Below are 11,706 nucleotides of genomic sequence, written 5' to 3'. Positions count from 1 at the left end.
CAAAATCCATACTTCTTGAACTTGGCTTAAAGTTGATGCTCCTTTAGTCGCAACTTGGTCATTCTTAAATGTTCCTCGTGCTCGAATTCGTCCTTGGAGTACACCAAAATATCGTCAATGAACACTACAATGAATTTTTCCAAGTAATCCTTGAAGACTTGATTCATTAAATCCATAAATGCGGCTGGAGCATTGGTAAGACCAAAAGACATAACTAGAAACTCATAATGTCCATATCAAGTTCTAAAATCTGTCTTGGGAATATCCTCTTCCCGTACCTTGAGTTGGTGATACCCGGACTGTAGATCAATCTTTGAAAACACGGTCGCTCCTTGGAGTTGATCAAACAAGTCGTCGATCCGGGGTAGCGGGTACTTATTCTTAATTGTCACCTTATTCAGCTCACAGTAATCTATGCACATCTACATGCTTCCGTCCTTCTTCTTCACAAATAGAATCGGGGCTTCCCATGGAAAATGGCTTGGTCTAATGAAAACCAAGTCCAGGAGTTCTTGTAGCTGCGCCTTCAACTCCTTGAGTTCGGTAGGTGCCATCCGGTATGGTACCTTTGAGATAGGCTCAGTTCCCAGTACTAGTTCGATTGTGAAGTCAATTTCCTGAGTCAGTGACAACCCTGGTAAGTCGTCAGGAAATACTTCTAGGAATTCTTTTATGATGCGGACGTCTCCAACCTTTAGTGGTGTTTCCTTTACCACATCCATGACGCTGGCTAAGAATGCGTGACATCCTTTTTCTATCATCCTTTGAGCTTTGAGAGATGAAATAAGAGGTGTTTGTAGTCCTGAAACCTTTCCCATAAAACATAGTCTCTGACCGTCAAGAGTCTCGAACGTCACTTTCTTATGTCTACAGTCGATGGTTGCGCCATGCCTTGCTAGCCAATCCATGCCCAGTATTACATCATAGTCTTTGATCTTTAGCTCTATCAGGTCTCCTTCTAGTTCTACATCCTCGATTTTGATCGGTACGCCTCGTACTATCCGTGATGATAGGACTACTTCTCCCGAAGGAAATTCTGTCACAAACCTAGTTCTAAATCTTTCACAAGGTTTGTCTAATTTCTCTATCATTTCTTATGAGATATACGAGTGTGTTGCTCCTGAATCAAATAATACTGAACATATATTATCGAGGATAGGAATCTGACCTGTGACCACTTTGTTACTAGCTTCAACTTCTCCCTGGTTCAAGGCAAAGACTCTAGCTGGAACCATCTTGTTGTCTCTTTTTTCTTCGTGCTTGAGTTGTGGACATTCCTTCTTCTGATGACCTTCCTGACCACAATTGTAACATCCTTTAGTGTTTGCATGACACTCCCCAGGATGCTTCTTTTGGCATTCGGAGCACTACGGGTATTCTACATAACTCGACCTATTGCCTCCATTATTTGTCCGTGCTCTTTTGTCATTGTCAGATTGCTTATTTTCAGGATGCCTTCTCTTCTGACCATTATTGTTGCTATGCTGATGGTTGTTGTTGTGGTTCCGACCATTCTGAGGTTGATTCTACTGCTTAGGTTCAGGCTTGCTGGCCTCCTCCTTACTAACATTTGCCTGAAGCCTTTCCACCTCTATAGTCGTTTCTAGAGCATTGGCGTAAGAAGTGGTTCCATGGTTTGCTAGCTTGACTCCTAGCTCAATCTTTGGTATGAGTCCTCCAACGAACTTGGTAACCCTCAGGAAATCGTTTGGGACCAACTCTAGCGCAAACTTGGCTAGTCGGTCGAACTATCGAGCATACTCTGCGACCGCTAAGTATCCCTTCTTCAAACTAGTGAACTCTTCTACCCTTGTAGCGATGACTGCCGAGTTGTAGTACTTTTTGTGAAAGAGCTCCCCAAATCTAGTCCATGTCATGGTGGTGACGTCATGAGTTTGTTGTACTAAATCCCACCATATTCTAGCATCCTTCTTTAGAAGAGATGAAACGCAGGATATGCAGTCTGCGTTGCTAAGATTCATGTGTGCTAGGATCGACTCTACATCCTGAGCCATTCTTCCACCTCGAGGGGGTCGGTTGTCCCTTCAAAGTTTGGAGCGTGTTGCTTAGGAAGCCGCTTGTAGACTGGCTCTATGTACTGAGTTGGGTAAGGCACATAGTTTGCCATTGGCCATCCCCCATAATGACCTACTTGTTGGGGTGCTTAAGCCATTTGCTGCAGTTGCGGTTGCGGCTGAGTGTGAGGCTGGGACTGAGCCTGTTGTCATTGTTGCTACAGCAATTCTTCCACTTGTTGCCGTAGCCAGAAAATTTCAGTAGTGTTGTCAACCGGAGGCGGGGCACTTATGTTAGCAGCAGCACTGGTAGCACACGTTCCCCTTCTTCGGACTAGAGGGGCTTCGCTAGTCTCATGGGCGAAGATGGAGGCATTGCCGGCTGTGTGTGCAGACCTTCTGAGCGACATCTTCAGCAAAGTTCTAACAGTCGAGAAAAACATATTAGAACTTACCCTAATAGGCTCTAAGGCCAAACTTATTCTAAGCAAAGATAACTCAGACCTATTTGTTATGATTTCTTAGGAAAAATTATGTAAGCCTTCTTTATAATTAGGGTGTGTTTCTATACTTAGAAAATCAGCCATCTTTATTATTTCTATGTCCGTTTCTAATCATCCTATATGACTTAATTCTTAGGCTCGAAACTCGTCGCTGTTCCAAAGTTAACCATATTGAGGGAGGGCTAGGATCAGTAAAATCGTTCCCACTACTATGGCCCCCTAAACTCTCAATATAGAACCTGGTCCATTGATTTGTATCCACCCTCACCGAACTCAGTCATTATTTATTTATTTAAATTTATTATGATTATAAATAAATCAAACTCATACATTTCATTCAAAAATAACAATAATATTCATTTGGACAAATATTTTCACTAAGTACAATCATAAATGCAAATAAATAAATAAGAAATAAACTAAAATAACTAGGGAAAATCTAAAAATCAGGATCTTCTACATCTGACCCTTCATCTAACATATCATCATCTACCTCTTCATACTCATTATTATCTTGAGCCTCAAAATTACCTCGGGGAAGATTCATAAAGATTCTATGCTTTTGTTCATTAGTGAATTGAAATTCTGACTTAGAAGTGAACCTAAATATGAGAAAATAATATCTCATGGCTACCGGTAAATCGTCATCATCATCTATAGTCTCCCATATTTCTTCTAATGTTGAAATTACAGAAGGAAAATCTTTAAAAGGCCTAATTACTAAGACATATTGCTCCGTAGCTCTCATCATAATGTTCTTAGTAGTCTAAAGATGGACTATCTCCTTGTGGAATAAGATTAATCTCTGAGTGATTCTTTCTAACACTCCTACTGTATTCCTTGGCACTCTAATCCTTTTCAATGCTTTAATGGCTCAGATATCCTGATAGGTCAAGGCTCCATCCATTCTTAACTGAAAACATAAGGGCTAAAACGTTAGCTATTAACATAAACATAATAAACATAAACACTTACATTGGAAGTTAGACTCGGAGCTTGTGCGTGTGTGTCAAGGAGAACTTCATACATATGAACTGTTTCTCTGATACCAACTGTAATGACCCGACTATTTTTAAGACCTCGGACCATTAAAAACTACTATGACATAGCTACTAATTTGAATACATACATAAGAAATAACATAACTTTATTGCTGCTATGCTGATGGTTGTTGTTGTGGTTCTGACCATTTTGAGGTTGATTCTTCTATTTAGGTTCAAGCTTACTGGCCTCCTCCTTACTAACATTCGCCTGAAGCCTTTCCACTTCTATAGCCGTTTTTAGAGCATCGGCATAAGAAGTGGTTCCAGGATTTGCTAGTTTGACTCCTAGCTCAATCTTTGGTCTAAGTCCTCTAATGAACTTGGTGACCCTCAAAAAGTCAGTTGGGACCAACTCTGGTGCAAACTTGGCTAATCGATCGAACTAATGAGCATACTTTGCTACCGTCAAGTTGCCCTGCTTCAGACTGGTGAACTCTTCTACCCTCGTAGCGATGAATGCCGAGTAGTAATATTTCTTGTGAAAGAGCTCCACAAATCTAGTCCATGTCATGGTAGCGACGTCGTGAGTCTACTGTACTAAAGCCCACCATATTCTAGCATCCTTCTTTAGAAGAAACGAAACGCAGGATATGCGGTCTGCGTTGCCGAGGTTCATGTGTGCTAGGATCGGCTTTACATTCCTAAGCCATTCTTACGCCTCGAAGGGGTATGTTGTCCCTTCAAAGTTTGGAGCGTGTTGCTTATAAAACCGCTCATAGACTGGCTCCATGTATTGAGCTGGGTAGGGCGCATAGTTCGCCATTGGCCATCCACCATAAGTACCTACTTGTTGGGGTGCTTGAACCATTTGCTGAGGCTGCGGCTGAGTTTGTTGTCGTTGTTGTTGTTGCAGTAATTCTTCCACTTGTTGTCGTAGTTGGAAAATCTCAGCGGTTTTGTCAACCGGAGGTGGTGCACTTCTGTTAGCAGCAGCATTGGTAGCATGCGCTCCCCTTCTTCAAACTGGAGGGGCTTCGTTAGTCTCGTTGGCAGTGCTGGAGGCATTTCCGGCTGTGCGTGCAGATCTTTTGAGCGACATCTTCAGCAAAGTTCTAACAGTCGAGAAAAAGCGTGTTAGAACTTACCCTAATAGGCTCTAAGGCAAGACTTAGTCTAAGAAAACATAACTCGGACCTACTAGTTATGATTTCTTATGAAAAAAATTATGTAAGCCTTTTTTATAATTATGGTGTGTATTTATACTTAGAAAATCAGCCATCTTTATTATTTTCTAAGTCTATTTCTGATCATCCTATATGACTTAATTCTCAAGATCGAAACTCGTCGTTGTTCCAAAGTTAACCATATTGAGGGAGGGCTGGGATCAGTAAAATCGTTCCCACTACTATGGCCCCCTAAACTCTCAATATAGAACTCATTCCATTGATTTGTATCCACCCTCACCGAACTTTGGTCATTATTTATTGAATTTATTATTTATTATGATTGTAAAAAAATTCAAACTCATGCATGTCATTCAAAAATAACAATAATATTCATTTGGAAAAAGGTTTTCACTAAGTACAATCATAAATGCAAAAATAACAAATAAATAAATAAACTAAACTAACATAATTAGGGTAAATCTAAAATCAGGATCTTCTATGTCTGACCCTTCATCTAACATGTCATTATCTATTTCTTCACAATCTTCATTATCTTGAGCCTCAAAATTACCTCGGGGAAGATTCATAAAGATTCTATACTTTTGTTTATTAGTGAATTGAAATTCCAACTTAGATGTAAACCTAAGTATGAGAAAATAATATATCATGGCTACTGGTAAATCATCATCATCATCTATAGTCTCCCATATTTCTTCTAATGTTGAAATTACAGAAGGAAAATCTTTAAAAAGCCTAATTACTAGGACATATTGCTCCATAGCTCTCATCATAATTTTCTTAATAGTTTGAAGATGAACCATCTCCTTGTGGAATAAGATTAATCTCTGAGTGATTCTTTCTAATGCTCCTACAGTATTCCTTGGTTCTCTAATCCTTTTCAATGCCTTAATGGCTCAGATATCCTGATAGGACAAGGCTTCATCCATTCTTAACTGAAAACATAATGGCTAAAACGTTAGCTAATAACATAAACACAAACACTTACATTGGCCGTTAGATTCGGAGCTTGTGCGTGTGTATCAAGGAGAACTTCATGCATATGAATTGTTGCTCTGATACCAACTGTAATGCCCCGACTAATTCTAGACTTTGGACCATTAAAAACTACTAAACATAACTACTAATTTGAATACATATATAATAAATGACATAACTTTATTTAAAACCCAAAATATTATGCCAAATACAAAGTAAAGTATGAAATATAAAATACGGTATGGGTACCCATTGTTTAGTACATAAAAACATAAATAAAACACCATAACTTTAAATTAATTATTTAACATACTAAGTGCGGAAATACATAAAAACATAATTTAAAAGACTTTAAACAACATCATCCTCGATCTTCCATCAGTCCATTCATCCTCAACACACATGCCATTCTGCCACAAATCCTTCCTGCCTTCCATATTCATTTTCCTACATCAAGCTAAAAATAAAGAAATGAGCCTAATGCCCAGCAAGGAAAATCTGATAACAACATATATCATAAATCATAAGCATAAGACTATATCATATACATATACTATAAAATATATGACTATAAAAATGTATATCATATATGACTACAATATTAATGGCCATTAATTCATTAACATGGTATGTGATAAAACCATCTAGGTCCTATGTCTACTAATCGAGGTAGGTTAGATCACAACTATAATATATGATAACCCATCTAGGTCCTCTATCTACTAATCGAGGTAGGGTAAATCATAACTCTAAACCATGAAAATGATAAAAATTCTCGGGGCTTGCTATCTAAGCAAGTCATATGCCCAAGGACTACAAAACATATTTGTACATATACATGTCATAGCATAAAACATATCATAACATAAACATATAAACACATATAATCTAACCTATTTTCCTTACCAAAAAAATCAGGATATGGAGACAAGAATGAGATTTGAAACACTCCTAAAACCAACAGTAAAGAATTGTGAATTTATAAGGAAAAAGAAGATGAAAAGAGAACTAAACCATCAAAGTGAAAACTTACCGAAAACCTTAAGTTTCAAAGAACTTAAACACCTTACCAAGAATCATAAACAAGAGTTAGGATCTGAAAGAAAACAAGGAAAACTAAAGAACTATGAAAACTGAACATAAGGATAAGAATACCTTGGATAGCTATGACTTTGATCTACACCTCGATACCAAAATAACACTATATCTTACTTCCCAAGTGTTTAGAAAAGCTTAGATTGGAAAAGCTTTTATCCCAAAACCCAAGTGTTTCTCTCTATAGTAATCTTAGCAGCTTGGAGGCTCTGAACAATGCTTGAATGAATGAAGGAAATGGCTGAGTACTACGTCCTATTTATAGAGTTCAAGGAGTGAAACTAACCCCTTTTAATTTGAATAAATAATGAATATAAAATGAAAAATATTTTAATTTTCATTCAACAGAGGCCCAGAACTCGGTCAAAAATGTTCAAAGGCAAGTTCAAGAGGTCAAGGGATGTTTTAAGCTCGGATTCCACAGAGTTCAAAAATGCAAGGGTGGGGTCGACATATCGCCCCCTATAGGCGATATATCGCCTCCCCTATGTTCCCGAGCCTCTGTGGTTTCGGTTGTGCGAAGTCAACGTATTTTCCGTATCTTTCGTAGGCGATATATCGGCCCCTATAGTTGCGATATATCAGCATACATTGATATATCAAACACGTATTTGCACTTATTCAACATATTTGAAATTGATTAAACAACTTTGACTGAGTAAAACATGATTCTAGCAGGTGGTGGAAGGTTCTAGAGCTTCTAGATTCTTCTTTTACTAAATTATTTACTTAAAATGCTTAAATCCTCAAATAAACATGTTTGCGACAAGTGTCATGCTCTTAAATTCTATCTAAACCTTAGGTTATAATGAATAATATTTCTATGACCAGCAATATTAATCAAACCTTATGTTATAATTAATATTTCTAAACTATAGGTTAAACTTATAAAATCTATAACTATTTCTATGAGTGTCCAACTAAGTCCTGACTTGAACCAATATCCACAAGAACTAGACTACTACAAGCTACTGCTACTGCTACTGCTACTGCTACTGCTACTACTACTGCTACTGCTACTGCTACTGCTACTACTACTACTATCTAGCTAAGTAAGTAAATTCTGAGATGCTACACCGCAGCATGCCCACCCAGACAGAACTGCCTCTGCGCCCTGGGTTCACACGGGCTGCGGCACGACCCCGCGAACCCAGAAATCTCTATTTTTTCTCAGCCAAAACCTTACCTTGAACCTCAAAGCTCAAGAACACTTAAATCAAAACAGAATTCACTTAAAATAAGAATTGAAGCTTACCTCAGCTATGATTATCTCCTCCTATCTGCAACCAATCCAATCTCAAAGGCAAGCCCTAAATTCCTTTAGCTTTAGCTTCCAAAATTCCCTAGTTTCCTAAAACATCCAAACCAAAATAGGGAGAGAAAGAAAGAAACCGAGAGAAAGAGAAAGAGAGAGGGAGAGCTACTCTATTTTGGTTTCCTTCAGCTAAGTGTAAGAGTGACCAAGTCACTAAATTGACTCAAAATGACCTAAATGCCCCTAGGGCCAAATTCCTCTCTCACAGCCCCTCAAGGGTAAATTTTTCATTTTCCACTTATCCCATTAATCATAATTAACGTCTCACAATTCCCATTATTTCTAATATCCTCAAATAATTACCAAATAATTTCCCCATTACCCGATCCTGGTAATGTACTAAATATCCAAAATACCCCTTGACTCTCACCGAGTCAAGTATTAGTCCCATTGTGATTTCCCCACTAGCTTGCTCCCTAGGATCGCCTCGTGCCGAGTAACCCAAATAAATCCACATAATGATGTGGTCTCACACATATATCACATATATGCCAAATATACTCATAACGGGCCAAATTACGAATATTGCCTTTTTTAATCTAAAATGAGCCCACATGCATATTTAATACACCTAAACATGCATATCAAGTCATATTATAATATAACTCACATAAGCATATAATGATACACATATATATCATTGTTTGGAATAGTTCTCTTAAAGAAATTGTAGTTGACAAATGTTTTAAATGAAATAACTAATTGAATTGAATTATTATATATATAGACTATGTCTGATATTATATGATAATATTAAGTGAATATCAGAAAATCCCAAAGCTTATCTATGTGGTCTTAATCTCATATTGGTATGGGAGGATCGAGTTTAAAATAATAAACTTAAATAGTTCGCTGTAATATAAAGTTATGGAATCTTTAGATTAATTACTGCTAGTACAGTCCACTAGTATTATGAATACATGTGACCTAGATCCGGGTTACTAGTGTAGTAGGACACTTTAGTGGAGGTACTTTGCATGCTGAGAGTATGTATAACTGGATCAGATGTGATTTGTTAATACTTGTTTGAACACTGTTTCATAGTATTAATCAAACATATCAAACGATAATCATATACACGATGATCTTAATCCTGAGGTTACTATGAACTCCTATATATGTCATCTAATCCTTTGATTCATGCGTTAAGGTTTGTCAAAATGATCAGGCTAAGAACAATTATTTTGGGAACTCAATGATGTATATGGCTGGGGACGCAGTTTAACAGATATGGAATCTATACCTTCTTATAGATTGAATAATGGTTCCCTATTGGGTTGACTTTTGGAACTGAAAAGGTTATGAGCGGTCACGTCGCAAACTTGTTGTGACACAACCTTCACTAGTAAAGTCAATGGTACCCTAGGAACAAGATAAAAGCTAAAATGGTAAAACAGTAATTTTATTTCCTTTTAATTATGAGCCATTAATAGAGGATTAACGTTGTATGTAATGATTATATCAATTGACACTTTATTATTTAATAAAGTACTCAGTAAATATATGTCTATAATTATCAAGAGTTCAATCTCATATTTTAGTGGAGTAATCATGAGATTAATAAATATGATTATTTAATCAAAGAGCTTTGATTAATAATGTAATATTTATTGGAGCTTGATATTATAGGTCCATAGGTCCTTAGGGTGGCTCTATCAACACCATATCAAGGTAAGAGTAGATACAAGGGTATAACTGTAATTTGAGAATTTGAGAAGAATTTTATTCTTCGGGTCAAGTATGCAATTATATGATAATTGAGATTGAATAATTAATTATTAATTTTTGAAAATATATTTATTAATTTAAATATATAAATTTTTGAATTTCATATATATAAATAAATTAATTAATTTTTGAAATTAATTATTTTATTTGAGTGGGAGAAAATAAAGTTGGTAAGTCAAAAATAGTTTTTGATTTATTTAATTTTAAAAGACGATGATAATGATGATCATCAATTTGAATTTAGAATTTAGAATTTAAATTTTGAAATATGGTTGTTGTTATACCCAACAAATAGGAAGATGCATCCTAGGAGGCTAAGGGGAATGCATTCTAGGAGAGTTAAGGGGAATAGTCCTAGGAGACCCCAAGGAGGATGTGGTCCTAGGAGACCCCAAGAGAGTGATCCTAGGAGAACCAAGGATGAGGTCCGAGGAGAACTCAAGAAAGTGGTCTTAGGAGACCCCAAGGAGGATGTGGTCCTAAGAGACCCCAAGGGTGTGTAGGAGACAAGCCTCCCAAGGTTTCCTAAGTGTTGGCTCGAACGTGTCCAAGGTAAGTAGTTAAGGAGGAGGAGTCTCATGCAAGAGGAAGGAGACTTAGATTTTGATAAGGAGAGCCTATACAATGTTCGATCGGACATGTTTGGGAGATGCTAAAGGAGAATGCCTTGATCTTGTCCAAGGTGAGATGTTATGGAGGAGGTTGCCTCAATGTTGTCCAAGGTGAGGTGCTAAGGAGCTTGCCTCACTGTTGTCCAAGGTGAGGTGCCAAGGAGGTTGCCTCGGACCACCTTAATCCGAGGAGAAGCCAAGGAGATTGGTTCAAGGAGGAACATGGCATGCTAGAGGAGAGTGCCATGTTAGAGGAGAGAAGTGCATGTCCTACCACCATGCACGTTCAACCCACGAAAACATGTCCTACCACCATGCATGTCCTACCACCATGCACGTCCGACCAACACTTGCATGAGTGGTCAGGAGGAGGTGGATCAACTAGCTAGAGGAGACTAAGTCAAGATTCCCAGAGACAGCTTCAACAACATACGCGAGAATCTCTCATTCTTCCCACAAATGGGGGGTTTGTTACATTTCGAATTTTGAATGTTTAAATGTAATAAATATAATAAAATATCCCTATCATAAGGGGATATCAGTTGAGGATCCCAGGCCTATAAATAGAGAGCTTATGGGATGAGAGAGAGTCTTCTTTTGCTTCTTCTTTCTAGAGAGAGAAAATTGGGTCTGTCTATTCTAGAGAGAGAAAGTGCTGAAATTAGAGAGAATTCTTGTATTTTCACAATCTGTACTGAAGAAACTCAGTTGGCTCAGTCCATCTGATCTTGAGTATAGATTTATAAATCACAACTCTAAGTGGATTAGGCTATTACCGACAATCGGGGCTGAACCACTATAAAAATCTCCTGTGTTCTTTATTTTCTTTATTAAACCGTCTGTGTCGTTTTTATTTCTCTTGAAGGCTTGTCGTTTTTGACGTTCTCACGTCGTTGGCTAAAAACGCAGTCAACAGTTGTCATCTTTTCCTTAAAAAATAAATACCTTATTTTGTGGGAAATTGATTTAGTTAAATAATTAAATAAAAGAAAAATGCAAAATTCCTGAAAAAGGAATAGCAGTACACGCCTGACACAGTCCAAGGACTGTGCCATGCGTGTACTACTTGTACTGATATTGTATCAATGTAGTTTTTATTTTATTTATTTAATAATTTGAAAATGGTTTTTCAAATTTGGTAAGTTAGATATTTACCTAAATCAAATCCTATCATCATTATGATATTTTTATAATATTGCTATTATTATTAGGAATAATAAGGTACTAAAAACATCTCTATATATATGATATAGGAATAGAAGAGAAAATATACAGATATACACAAGATACGATA

This window comes from Humulus lupulus, chromosome 1 (assembly GCF_963169125.1).
Source record: "Humulus lupulus chromosome 1, drHumLupu1.1, whole genome shotgun sequence".
NCBI lineage: Eukaryota > Viridiplantae > Streptophyta > Magnoliopsida > Rosales > Cannabaceae > Humulus > Humulus lupulus.
Note: the sequence above shows the minus strand (reverse complement) of the source record.